Here is a 14,499-nt window from a genome sequence, read left to right as displayed (position 1 = left end):
CGTCTAGGCCCATTTTGTTTCCCAAATAATATATAAATAAATATATATATATATATTAAAAGTTAAAAAATATATCAACATATTGTAATATCTATTATGTAATATTAAAGAGTATTTAGAATTATAGAAGATTAGGATTGAATAATAATAATAAAAAAAATAACATATAATATATGTGAATATTATTTTATTTATTAATATTGAATCATTGATAAATGAAAAGGTAATTTTCAATTAAAAGAGTCTCAAATGATTTTATAACATAATTTTAAATAACCAATTGAAATTTTTTAACTTATTAAAGTTATAAATTTATATACGAATTTTTCACTTATTTATCATATTTTAGTAACATATATGAGTAATATATGAATTTTAATATTATAAGAATATTTAAGTATTATCTATAATTTATTTTATTTTAAAATTATTTATATTAATAATATTTAAATATTTAATATTATTTTTTGTTTACTTTATTAAATTATTTACTTTTTGTGAGTGGATAAAATATATATTATATAAATATGTGTATATTGTATTTTTTTTAATATATAATATTTATATAAAATTGTTCCATCTAAAAACATTGTAAACATGAAAATTTATATTTTATAATATAAATATAATGTTAATTATATTTTTTTAAATAAAAAATTTAAAATACTATAATAACTGAATTTAATTTCTTTTTATTAAATATACTACATTAAATTTTATTTTCACGATAATTAATCAATTATTTTATAGCCATTTCAATCATAAAATTCATCTAAGCAGCATCTCAACTATCTTAATCTAATCATAAATTTCTCACTTTTTGTATGAGTATTTGATTTTGTTTTGTTTTTTCTATTTTTATTTTTTAACTTTTTAATTTTTAATTTTTTTTGGTATTGTTTATTACTTCATCCGTCGCAACTAATTTGTTTTCTTTAGTTTAAACACGAACTTTTAGGTATTGTGAAATTAATAAATAATTAAGAAATGTATTAGTGAGAAATAAATATAATTTAATAAATATAATTATAGATTAAAATTAACCTGACTAAATAGTTTAATGAAAATAAAAAAAATTATGAATTATAAATTTTAAAATGTGATTAAAGTGTAAATTATATTTCTAGAAAAGAAAAAAAGATATTTTATGTGAAACAAACGAAAATAGAAAAAGTTAATAAATTAAATGCGACAGAGGAATTGTTATTTTTGAGAAATTGCAACTGTGAAATAGCGTTGGAAGAATATAAGGTATTTTTATTAAAACTTGATGTAGATAAATGATATTGATTTGAATTTGAGATGATAAAAATAAATTGTTTTTTAAAATTATAATATGTTAATATAATTGTAACATTATTTTTTTGCTCTTCTCAATATGGATGGAATAATGAAAGTGGAATAGAAAAAAATACGAGGACCTGAAGTTGCTGTCCATGTTTTACGCTACACACTTTTACTCATTTAATACTATTTATTTTATAAAAAAAATCGCATCAACTATAATTTTTTTCTCACAAAATATCACATAAAATACTAACTTTTTATTTTTTCTAAACTTTCAAAATTCAAAAAACTTTCCAAAAACTCCTATCTAAACAAAGCCGAAATTTTTGTTTATATAAATATAGCTTTTATAGCTTGATGAATGAGGTCAATGTTCCCTCCATTCAATTCCAGTCAATTCGCTCCGTCTCTCGGCCTTTTTTTTTTTGTTTTTTCAGACACTTTTACTCATATTTTAATTATCACCGTTACATCATACATCCATTTACATAAATATATATAAATATAAGTAGGGATGTCAAATCTGCGGGTTCGAGTCTAAAAAATTTGGTTTGAGACAAATTATAGATTTTGAGTTTTAGATTCGGCTGGGTTCGGGGTGGGTTACGGATTTTACTATAAACCCGCCCCACTCTAGACTTGGACCCGAATCCGGATATTTTAATAATTATTATAATTTATTTATACTTTTATACCATATAAATTATATTATTTATTTATTTAAAAAAAATTAAATATACCATAGAACATTAATTTTGCATTAAATTTATCTTCGCATTTGTTTCTCTTACAAATTCTCTTTATAGTCGCGATTACTGCTGACCGTCATCACTATGGATTATCGTCAATATTTGATTGTTCTTATTTTTAAAACTATAATTTTTTGGTACTTTGACGCATGTTTCTTTTTGTATTAGATTATTTTTTAAAATTTTTATTTTATTCTTTTTTTGAAAAAAAAAAACGAGTTTATTAGGTTGGCCCTGAATCCGGAGGGTTCGGGACGGGACAAGTCCTGGGGACGGGTTAAAGTGGGGCGGGGCGGGTTGGGTCTTGGATCCCAATATTTTTTAATGGGACGGATCCCATATCTCTCCTAAAAGTTGGTTAGCTACCAGACCTGTAAAATCCGTCCCAAACCCGCTCCGTTGACATACCTAAATATAAGACTCACACCACACATAACATACATATGACGTATATACACATCAAATATATATTATATTATATTATATATATAAAATAGTGATTAACTATAATTAATTTACGGCACTCTAAAGAATACATTTTGAATTTTTAATTTGGGAAATACTTACTCAAATAAGTGGGTCACAACTAATACTATACTCCAGAGTCCACGAAATTTATGCTAATTTAAATTAGATACGAATTTTCATAAATATAATACTTAATTGTGGTATAAATTAATGATATTTTTATAAATATATGAATTAATAGAAAGTTTTTGATAAATTGAGAATATTATATTTGTTAATAAATATAGTATTAAATTATATAAATCATATATAGTGTGCAATGTTTGGTATATAAAAAAGCATATATATATATATTTTGAACAGAAAAGAAAAAATAAATAAACTTGAACAGAAAAGAAAAATAAATAAACTTAGGGTGTGTTTGTTTGGGGGTTTGGATTTTGAGTTCGGATTTGGATAGTAAAAATTTTGAATTTGAATAGTTGTATGATGTGATATAAACAGGTGTTGACGTGATGTTTTGAATGTAAAATTGATTTTTAGTATAATATAAAAAATAAAAAATAAGTGTTTGATTTGATTCTTTTGGAGGAAAAAAATTGGATGAATAATGTAAATCCAATCCAATCCCCAAACAAACACACCCTTAGTGGACGGAGTAAGTATTTAATAGCCCATTCGACTGTCAAAATTATATCATTATTTTTTTTAATGTCCGCTAAAGCACATTGTATTTATAATAAAATATTTCTGCCAATTTTTTTTTTTTTTTTTTAATTATACGACTAATTAAATACATTATCTAATTATGGTTCTAAAACGAGACTCACATATAAAACTAAATAAATAAAACTAAATAAATAGGTTTCCCTGTATATGATTACATTTGCATTAATATATTTATAAAATCAAATTTAATTTATTTTTCTATCAAATTTATTAAATCAGTATTTTATATCTATGTTATCAATTATATGATTGATTATATAAACATTACAATAAAACTTACACAATTTTTTTTTTTTAATCTAAACACATCTTAAACTCTAATACCATATTTTAAATTATTATTATTATTATTATTATTATTATTATTATTATTATTATTATTATTATTTTCAAATTCAAAACTTTACAAACCAAATTAACTTCCAAAACTTTTGTCTGAATGCAACTATTATTTTTTCTTCCCTTCATCTTTATTTGATACTCTCAGGGTTGGCTAGTGCTAGGTCAACTCAGGGATGAATCAGTGCTAAGTTATTCAATATTGAATATAGTTTAAATGGATTGAATAAATCACTTATATCATTTTTCTTTTTCGAGAGTTCTACTAAACGAACTCTAGAGTTAACGTGGCCTAAAGTAATTTGAGATGGGTCACAGGATGCGCGTGAGTGATGACAAAACACGATGACAGAACTTATGTTGACTTATGAGGCCAATTTACGATCTCAACACACCCGATTTTGCGTAGCTTGTGGGCCGGGATGTTCCATTTGAGTTTTGATTTAATTAGACGAATGAATGTAACATTTTATTATATAAAATAATATATGTATATATATATCATTTAAAATCGTATGAACTATATGACAAACAATTGAAAAAAAAATCTTCGTAGGGTTGGTATCCTATGCTGAAACCTAATATTTAGTATTATGTTGATCCATTAATAGCCTTTGGATTATAAAAGTTAATCTAAAGGCTTATATTAATCTAGGGATATAAAAATAATTTACTTACAAATAATTTATGTAATTGTCTTTTATTTTCTAATTCTTTCCTCTGTTGCTATTTCTTTTTCCCCTTTTGTAATTTCAACACCGCACAAAAAAAGAGCATAATCTTTCAACAAAATTTTGAATAAAATCGATAAAGACGAGCAAAATCTATTTGCCATTATTCCAACCTCAATAAATTCCTCAAAAAGCAACAGAGATATCAAATAACTAAAAATTTCAAATATTTCATCTCCTTCGCTCAACAACGTGATTATTACATAATTTTTCAAAATTTGTAGAACAACCAAATATTAAAATCTCGTTTGCATGATTGCAGCTATTAAAAATTTGAATAATATATATTAGCGATTGTTATTATATCAAAATATATAGATTACTGCTAATTAAAATAAATTAGCATCTTGAATTTAACATTTACGTATGCATAGGAAGCATTCCATACTATATTATATAACTCGATACAAAACTCGGCATTCTTTAAAATGTGTGACAACATTTTAATACTCAATAGAGAGTATATTGTTTGACATTTTTCAGCATCTGATATAAACATGATCAATTGATTGACATATAGCGAAATTAACAAAATTTTATAATTTTTATTATGAGTATTCACATAATAGGAGTTTGTAGTATGGATTAAAATCCAAAAAAAAATTCAGCGTTCATTATTATATAAAAATACTTATATTATTGTTAATTAAAAAAATTTAGCATCTCGTTCAATTGAGTTTAGCATTTGCGTGTGCATGAGAGAACATTTCATATTATGTTATATACTACTTCATACAACAATGAACATTTTCTAAAATGTGTGACAACATTTTATTATTCAATAGACAACATATTGTTTGATATTTTTCAGCATCTAATATAAATAGGGTTCATTGATTGACATACAATGAAATTAACAAAACCAGATGTTGCTTACAATTTATAGTGTATGTATGCATATAATAGAGGTTTGTAGTTAAGTTTAAGATGCATAAAAAAATTCAACATTTATTTTTGCATAAAAATACTCAGATTATTGTTAATTAAAGTAAATCAGCATTTTGTTTAATTGATTTAAGCAATTATGTGTACAGGAAATAGCGTTTTATACCATACTATTCAGCACGACATCAATTGTTGACACATACTTTTTCAATATTCTTATCACTATCCTTCTTCCACCATCGCCACCACCATCCGCTCAATCCTCCCATACTACTTGAACGCATTTTACCACTCACTATCGCATCGCTCAACACTAACGATCCATCATCTACCACCGATGACTTTCCACCTATCAACTAAGCCCACACACACTCCCGGAGAATAGAGATCACCGTCAGGACAACGGCGATGGCAGCGGCAATGACAACGTAGACGATACCAGCGGCAGTGGCGTCGGCATAGACGATAACAGTAGCAACAGAAAATAATCATAAATAATTACCCTAAAAAATCAATTTTATCCTTATTTAATCTACACTATTAATTTTATATCAAATTTGATTAATTGATGAAATTAAATCAGCACTATGCTGATGACACTCCCATCAGCAGGGGATCCACATCCATCTTCATAGGGTGTGTTTGATTTGTATTTTTGTTTGAAGGAAGTTTTGTAACGTGAAGTACAGAGAATTTTGTAGATAATACCATTTTTTAGGAAATGTGTAAGAAAATTTTTAAAAAAGAAACAAACCATTACTATTTAATTACATAAAAGTTTTTAGAATTTTACAAATTGAAAATTTTAAAATAATAATAATAAAAAAAAACGTGAAGTTTGTGCGAAAAAAAAATTTAAAATAATATACTCTCTCCGGCTCATAAGTAAGTATTCATTTGTTTTTTGCACGTAGTTTTAGAAATATTAACATTATATTGAGATATAATAAGAATAAAGTAGAAATGACTAAAATAAATTTATTAGTATGTGTGATATAAAGGTAATGACATTTGTGTAATATATCGTAAGTTGTAAGTGTATTTGTAATGTTAGGTAGATAGTACAATTACTTAAAAAAGAAAATGGATACTTTGTCATGAGACGGACTAAAATATAAAAAATGGATACTTTGTTATGGGACAGAGGGAGGGAGTATAGTTTTTGAAAAATTCATTATTGATAAATAGGGTCAAAATTTTAAAAAAATATTTACGTAAACCTAATAAGAAGTCCCAAACCACTGAACTGCTTGGAAGACCTGACTTCTATTTCTTCGTATATATATCTCATTAAATACCAAAATAATGCTAACACGGTATTGTCGTACGCCATTTTTGAATAAGATTATTAAAAAAATTAGTGCTTTCAATCAATATTTTAAGCCACACATATATAGGTTTGAAAATTGCAAATCCAATAAATAAATAAATAAGGCAACGTGGAATTATAGAAATCACATGAAACTACAAATAAATAATTTCGAAATTTGTTTGAGTAGCATCTGTTTACTTTAGAGCCGTCAAAAACTAACTCGACACAAGAATTCGATACGAGATAATTGAATTTAATTGAGTAGCATCTGTTTATTTTAGAGCCATAAAAAACTAACTTAGACACGAGAATTCGATGCGAGATAATTGAATTTGGATTAATTAAGAATTTTGATCCAATTAAATATGTATACGAATCAATACGAACCAACATGATAATAAACATGTTAGATTATGATTTATGCCCTCAACTTGAATCCGACACAACAATCCGATTATAATATATTAGTATTAATTAATTAATTAAATACACTATTATATATGTCAAAATAATTCTAATATGACGGTTACCCATATATTAATTTAAATTTAATTCAACCTTAAATAATTCATCTTAATTCACTAAACACAGTACGTTAATATGACACGACAATTCAATACAAAATAATTGGAATTAAGTTAAGGATTACGACCCAATTATGTATATGAATCAATACGAACTAGACACGATAATAAATAAGTCGAACTAAAATTGAGTTATTTTACCAATTTAGAATATTCAACCCGATACGAATCGATGCATTATCAGATCTTGTTTATTTGGAGTGGGATTTAATCAAGTACTATTCATCAATTTTTTTTTCTCTTTAAAATTATTAAATTACATATTTATTTATTTAAAATATAATAAAAATAATAATTATTTTATATTAAATCAAAGATTCACTACAAGAAAAAATTATTTTTGTAACAAAACTTTTTTGTCGCTAAATCAACTTTTTCTGTTACTAATGACATTATAGACGGAATTAGGAATGAAATTATGTTAGCTACGTGAATTTTAGAGACGGAATTCCGTTACAAATATATTATTTTTTTCTTAGCGAATATTTCAATTTAAAATATAATTTTTTTTTTTTGACCTAATAGTCTTTAAGGATGAAGCACGTGCATATTCAAGGTTGAACTCGATTACTATTTGAGTATTTAGTCGTTTTTTCATCATTGACTTTGATTATAATAATCTTTTCTATCTTTTTATAAAAATGGACAAATTATATTTGAGTTTTTAGTCATTTCTCATCATTGACTTTGATTATAATACTCTCTCCCTTTCGTCCCATTTTTCTTTTTAATTTATCAATGAACCTCTTTCTATTTTTATTTTTATTATTTTTTATATTTTATAATTTTAAACATATTTAATAAATATAAATTAATTTAATTAAATTTCAAAAATATATTCTTCCACAATTTTTATTATCGACACTATATCTAATATATATACAATATATTATATTTTATCATCTCACAAAAAATAATATTCAATATAAAATATTATTTTTTATATTACCTACACAATTCTCTATATTTTACCTATATAAAAAAAAACATCAAACCAAAACAACTAAATAAACAGCCACAAACCTCTTACATATCTTTATTTCAATATTTCTTCCTAATAAATAAATATTTTTTTCATCTATATTTAAAACTCAATATTTTTTATAGAGTTAGTTTATGTTCACTATAGATAAATAAATATATATATATATGTTTATTCATTTGTGTATAAAATTTTATTCTCTTGCGGAATGATATGATATGTATATTATTGAGATGCAACGTTTAGAATGTTTAAAGACTTATTTTAATTATATATATTAATTTTTATTTTAAAAACAATAACAACACCTTTATATAAAAAAAATAATATTATAACTACTATAATTAATTTGTTAAATTAGATTGCTTAAAATATTATGTTTCTAACCAAATATGTCATCTTTCCTATGACAAAGTGAAAACATTTTTTTCTATCTTCTATAGAAGTTAATTTCTCTATTTTTATTAGACCCGAACCCAAATAAATATATCAGATCCGAGTCGGGTCTTGGGTCTACCCGAACCATTGTCATCCCTACTTGACAATATCCGTGAATATATTTATATCTACAATTAATAAATAAATCAATATACTCACAAATAAATATATCTACAAAATATGAGATGAATTAACTATAGATATAATGTAAATGAATGCCAGTCTTAGCTTGTTATATTATACTATTTTGGTGTGTTTATTTTGTACGATTAGGGTGTATAATATTTCATATAATTTAATCATGAGTTTACTATGCATTATTATAATCCGAGAAGGTAAAACCTGACATAATAATATTATAATCAAATATGATTAATTCTTTTCTTATAGGTGATATTAAATAATATTAAGGTAAAAAAAACTATTTTATCTTTCATTGATACCTAACTAACTATTAATTAAGGATATTTTAGACATAACTAATAATCTTATACAATAATCAATTCTAGTAAATATTAGATTAATTTATCATATTATATCATATAATTCATTGGAATAATACATGTATTATAGTCATGTGCTTTCTTTTCTTTTTTGGATGACGTCGGAACCTCCAGCCAAACCATGTGTGACAGATGAACGGTCACAAGTCCAACCCCCTACACCACCAAGTCATCCTTTACGGGACAAAATCACGTGCTTTCTGTTTATACTTGAAGTCGACATAAGTATATTATGCCCTAGAATCACTAGTAGCATATGTTTTCCTAGACTGTATCATGTAATATTAATTCATGTGATATATTTATATTATATAAATATAAATAATGTATTATCGAAAATTATATTATGTGACCTCTGTTAGTATACTATGTCTTGTTAGTCTTGTTCTGAGTTAACAACCACCCTTACTATAATTAATTAATCTTTTGCATAGAATATTTATATTGAGGTCTGGCAAACATGATTTGGTCTGAGAGTTTACTTATTGATTAGGGTATATATATATATATATATTTATTTTCTTTGTTATACTAAAAACTATTTTTATATTTAAAATATTATATTAAAATATATGTACATCACATCATACAATTATTTTAATTCAAAATTTTTATTATTTATATTTCAAATTCAAAATCTAAGGCGTTCTCCATAGCAAGGCCAATTATGGCGTTACAGCTCCATATTTGGAGATATGCTTCTCCAACGCAACTCCATTCTCATCCCCATTTTTGGTGTTCCACTTTAGCAACGCTAATTATGGTGCTTTTTTTTTTTTTTTTTTTTTTAATTTTACAAATTGTAAATTGGTCCCTGGACCAATCTGTAATTTTTTATATTTTAATTGTGTATATTTGAATTTTTTAATATAAAAAATTGTTTAAAATAATATATAAAATAGAATATTTAGAGAATATTTTTTTTGAGTTGAAAATAGAATTGTCTGGTTGGAGATGCCTAAATCTCCAAACAAATGTATGCAACTTACTCTAAAAGTAACAGCTACGATTTTTTATTTTATATAGGAAAAAAGAAGATAAACTGCAATTTATTGAACGACTCTTAGTGTAGTAGTGGGGCTGATTTAATTTCCACGCTAATACTAATTTAAATTAGTTTTGGATCAACTTTTGACTATATTACATGTTCACGTAATCACATATTACGTAACAATATACTGAAATAAAATCTTTCTAAACGCACACATCTCTCTCTCTCTCTCTCTCTCTCTCTATATATATATATATATATTTGGATAAGTTTTTTTTTTAGGTCCACCAAGTTAGCTTTATCACTTTAGTTATAGGATTAATCTCACAATTTGAAAATTATAATAGAATTAGTTTTTCGGTGTCGGAATTGCATGGATTACAGACACTACCATAAAAATATCAATTTATCTAAAAATTTTGTCTAGTTAAAAAATAATAATAATTATTATTTTTTACCTAAAATGGTCATTTGGTGCCGAATTCGTCGCGTTGGCCCGCCGTTACTAACGTGGCGCTGACGCGGCTGACAGATCATCGCCGTTATAATCCAGAGGAAGTTCACTAATCGAGTTTGTGACAACATAAGCCTGTTCTTAATCAACACTGATTAGTGAATTTCTCCTGAATTGGTATCCCCGAATATAGGATTGTTTATATTCAAACCGGGTAAACAAACCCTTGTCTCATTTACTGCTTTGTATTTCTGTATGCATTCAGTTGGCAGTAGGGTGTTGTAACTGTGATATAACTACGCTTAGAGAGTTACCATTGAATAGGTGTTCGAAGGAGTTTTTGGTGCAACACCTATTCTCCCAACATTTTTTTTTTCTTTAGAAAATGTCTTTGGTAAACAATTTTCTTAGTCCCATATATATGATCCATTTTTATCATTTTTAAAACTTTAAATAGATTATGTCTGAAAATAGTCATACAAGTAAATTTTTTTTTTGCTAAAATGGTCTTCCAATGTGGCATCTACGTGACAATGACATATTTGCTGCGTCAACGCCATGTCAGCAACGGTGGGCCAGTGTGGCGAATCCGATACCGGATGACCATTCACGCAAAAAATTTTTACTTACGAGACTAAAACAATAGTTTACCCTATATTTTAGAGGAGAAAATTTTATACAGTTACGTTAAAATATATGTACATTAGATATATTTTACCTCTATTGTGTGAAAATTCTTGTACTTATAAAATGTTAATAAAAAGGCTAAAAATGCGCGTAGAAAATGAGCGATAGAGAATTCAAACGATTTATGAATGAAGTGACGAAAGGAAAAGGAACACGATTGGCGTGTTTTGCTCTCCGGTTGCTACGATGGAGTTCAGGCAAGCGGAGGAGGTAGTCGATGCACACGGCCTAGGTTGTTCAAGAATACATCTAATTATATGCTGGCTTATTATTTCGCTACTTTCAAAAGGCGAATTATTGAACTAAGAATAAAATTTTATGATGCCATTATCGGTACCATAGGGGTTTAATAAAATATTTTAGCGCGGATTAAGGCGCTAATACAAATTTGCTTTTTTAGTTGTTGGGTTCCGAATTCCGCTGCTATAACAATTGTCCCCACCAAATGGCAGCGGATTAAAGCCGCGACAATCATCGCGCCATTTTTTAAAATTGTCACAGTTCTGGTACGATTTTTTCCATGCCAATCTCATTTTCTTTTTTTTTTTCCTAGTAGCGTTCGTTAAATTTTTATTTTTTTTTTAAAAAAGTATCAAATTGAATATTTATATATATATATATATAATTATTTTTATATTATATTAAAAATTAATTTTAAATTCAAAATATTATATTAAATAACTATTTGAATTAAAAAAAATTACCTATTCCCAGTTCTAAATCCAATTCTCTGATTGGACAACAAACAGTTGAAGGTTACAAAATAATCTAAACTGAGTTGTTAACTGTGTGTTTAGTCAAGGGTTTGTTTGGTTGTAATGGTTTTAGGTTTTCACTATTAAAAAAACATTTCATTAAGAAAATATCAAATTAAATATATATATATTTATATAATTATAATACATTTTAATTTTATTTTATACTCAAAATATTATACTAATACATATTTATATTCTATTAAACAATTCTTTTATTTTTAAAAAATACTCCATCCGTCCCATAACTACGTATCCGTTTACTTTTTGCACGGAGTTTTAGAAATATTAGTTTTATATTGGAATGTAGCAAGAATAAGTTAGAAATGACTAAAATAACCTTATTAGTATTTTGTAGTATAAAGGTAATGACATTTGTGTAATATATTGTAAGTTGTAAAGGTATTTGTAATGTTAGGTAGATAGTACAGTTACTAAAAAAAATGAATATTTGTTATGATACGTACTAAAATAAAAAAAAAAGAATATTTTATTATGAGACAGAGGGAGTATTACTATTTAAAACTCAAATCCAGATTCCAACAAACAAATTAACCCACCATGGTGACTTTTTTAGGTAAATTATATAATACCTTTTATGTTTTAATAACAATATACAAAATACCTTATATGTTATTTATTGCGTAAAACCAGTGTAAAATTAAAATATGTACAAAACAATCACTTTGTCCAAAATTGATGTTTTGTGTAAACGCCCATATAATTATGCAAGTTTTATACAAATAAAAATTTTTAAATAATATTTTATTGAATAAAATAAATAACTAAATAATATATCAACATTCATTTATTAGTTTTTTTAGACGAACTGCTATATATAATTTTACGATAACTATAAAATAAAAAATTGATCAATTATTTATTTATTTGTATTATTCAAATAAGACTTCTATTTTAACACTTTTATTTGTATAAAACTTACGTAATTAAATCCGTATTTACAATCAAACATCAGCTTTGGACGAAAATGATATTTTTTATACTTTAGTTCAATATAAAAGAGTTTCATATTATAAATAAAATACAAATTGTTTTATGTATTTTTATTAAACACACGGATTATTATAAATTTACTATTTTTTTTTTTTGAATTTTAAAATTTTGTTTTTGAATATAAAATTTTATAAGAAAAAATAATACTTCCTCCGTCTTATGTTAATGTATATATCATTTTATTTTTATTTTTTGTCTTGCATTAACATATACATTTTATTTTTAATAACTATAAACTCCATTTTTTTAACAGATATTTTTACTTTACCATCATATCATTACTTTTATATTAAAAAGTAAAGACAAAATAGTCTTATACTACTTTTAACTATTAACTGTAATTAAAATGTTATTATTTTTTAAATTCTGTACCAGAATAAATATATATCTTAAACCGAGACGGAAATTTTATATCTTTATATGGATTAATCCTAAAGGCTGAATCATTAAAAATAAAATAAAAATAATTTTAAAGTGAAGAAATGGACATGAAATTTATCCTTGACAATATATGATGACTATGTCTATGACTATGACAATGGTGAAAAGTAATGGACATTTGGTTATTATATATAGGTATTTTAAATTTCTAATTTGTTTGATTCTATAGTCCTAAGAAAAATGTTTCATTAATAAAATAATCATCTAAATATTAAAATGTGTATCCTCTCATAAGACTCGATTATATGTGTTTGTTCGGGAGTTTGTTGAATTTGAATTTTAAATAGTAAAATATTAAATTTGAATGTAATATATAAATAAGTACTGATACGATATTTTCAATGTAAAATTAGATTTATATTATACTTATAAAAGAATAAAAATATGTATTTAATTTAATATTATTAAAGAAAAAAATTCATTAATAATAAAAAATTTGTAAAAAAACCCCAACAAACACAACCTATATATAGGTGTGTTTCCATATGAATATTATTTAAACAAATACAACATATATAAATATAATTATATACAATATATAATATATTTCTATTTACAAAAAATAGTCGACATAAAAAATTTATTCATCCAAAAATATAAAATAAACACACCCAGCTTGTTTACTGGGTTTCAATTTTTTGTTTGGACTTTAAATGATAAATTTTAAATTAAAATAGTTATTTGATATAATATAAATATACTTATATTAATGTGAAAGATGTCAATTTTATACAATTTTGTAGACTATACTTCACAAAATTAATTATTTATCATAGACTTAATTATTCATAATCCATGTGCTATTATTGATATTTTAAATTCACACTATATACTATTTTTGAAATTTATCCTTTGATATATTTTTTAATTTTTTTTTTCAAATTGAAACCAACTTAGACTTGTATATTTCTATTTATTTTCTAAATAAGTAAATAATGAATATTCTATAAAATTAATTTATATTAATCATATTAATATATATTTCATGTATATGCATTATATAAAAACTTATTAGGACATGTTTTAAATTTATTTTAATTAAAAATATTATATTATATAAAAAAATTCATTAAAACACAATTTTATTTTAAAAAGTAAAAAAAAAAAAAAAAAAAACACTTCCAAAGTTCAAAAATAAAATTCATAACCA

Source organism: Andrographis paniculata, unplaced genomic scaffold (genome assembly GCF_009805555.1).
Source record: "Andrographis paniculata isolate CXL003 unplaced genomic scaffold, ASM980555v1 Contig56END, whole genome shotgun sequence".
Lineage (NCBI taxonomy): Eukaryota > Viridiplantae > Streptophyta > Magnoliopsida > Lamiales > Acanthaceae > Andrographis > Andrographis paniculata.
Note: the sequence above shows the minus strand (reverse complement) of the source record.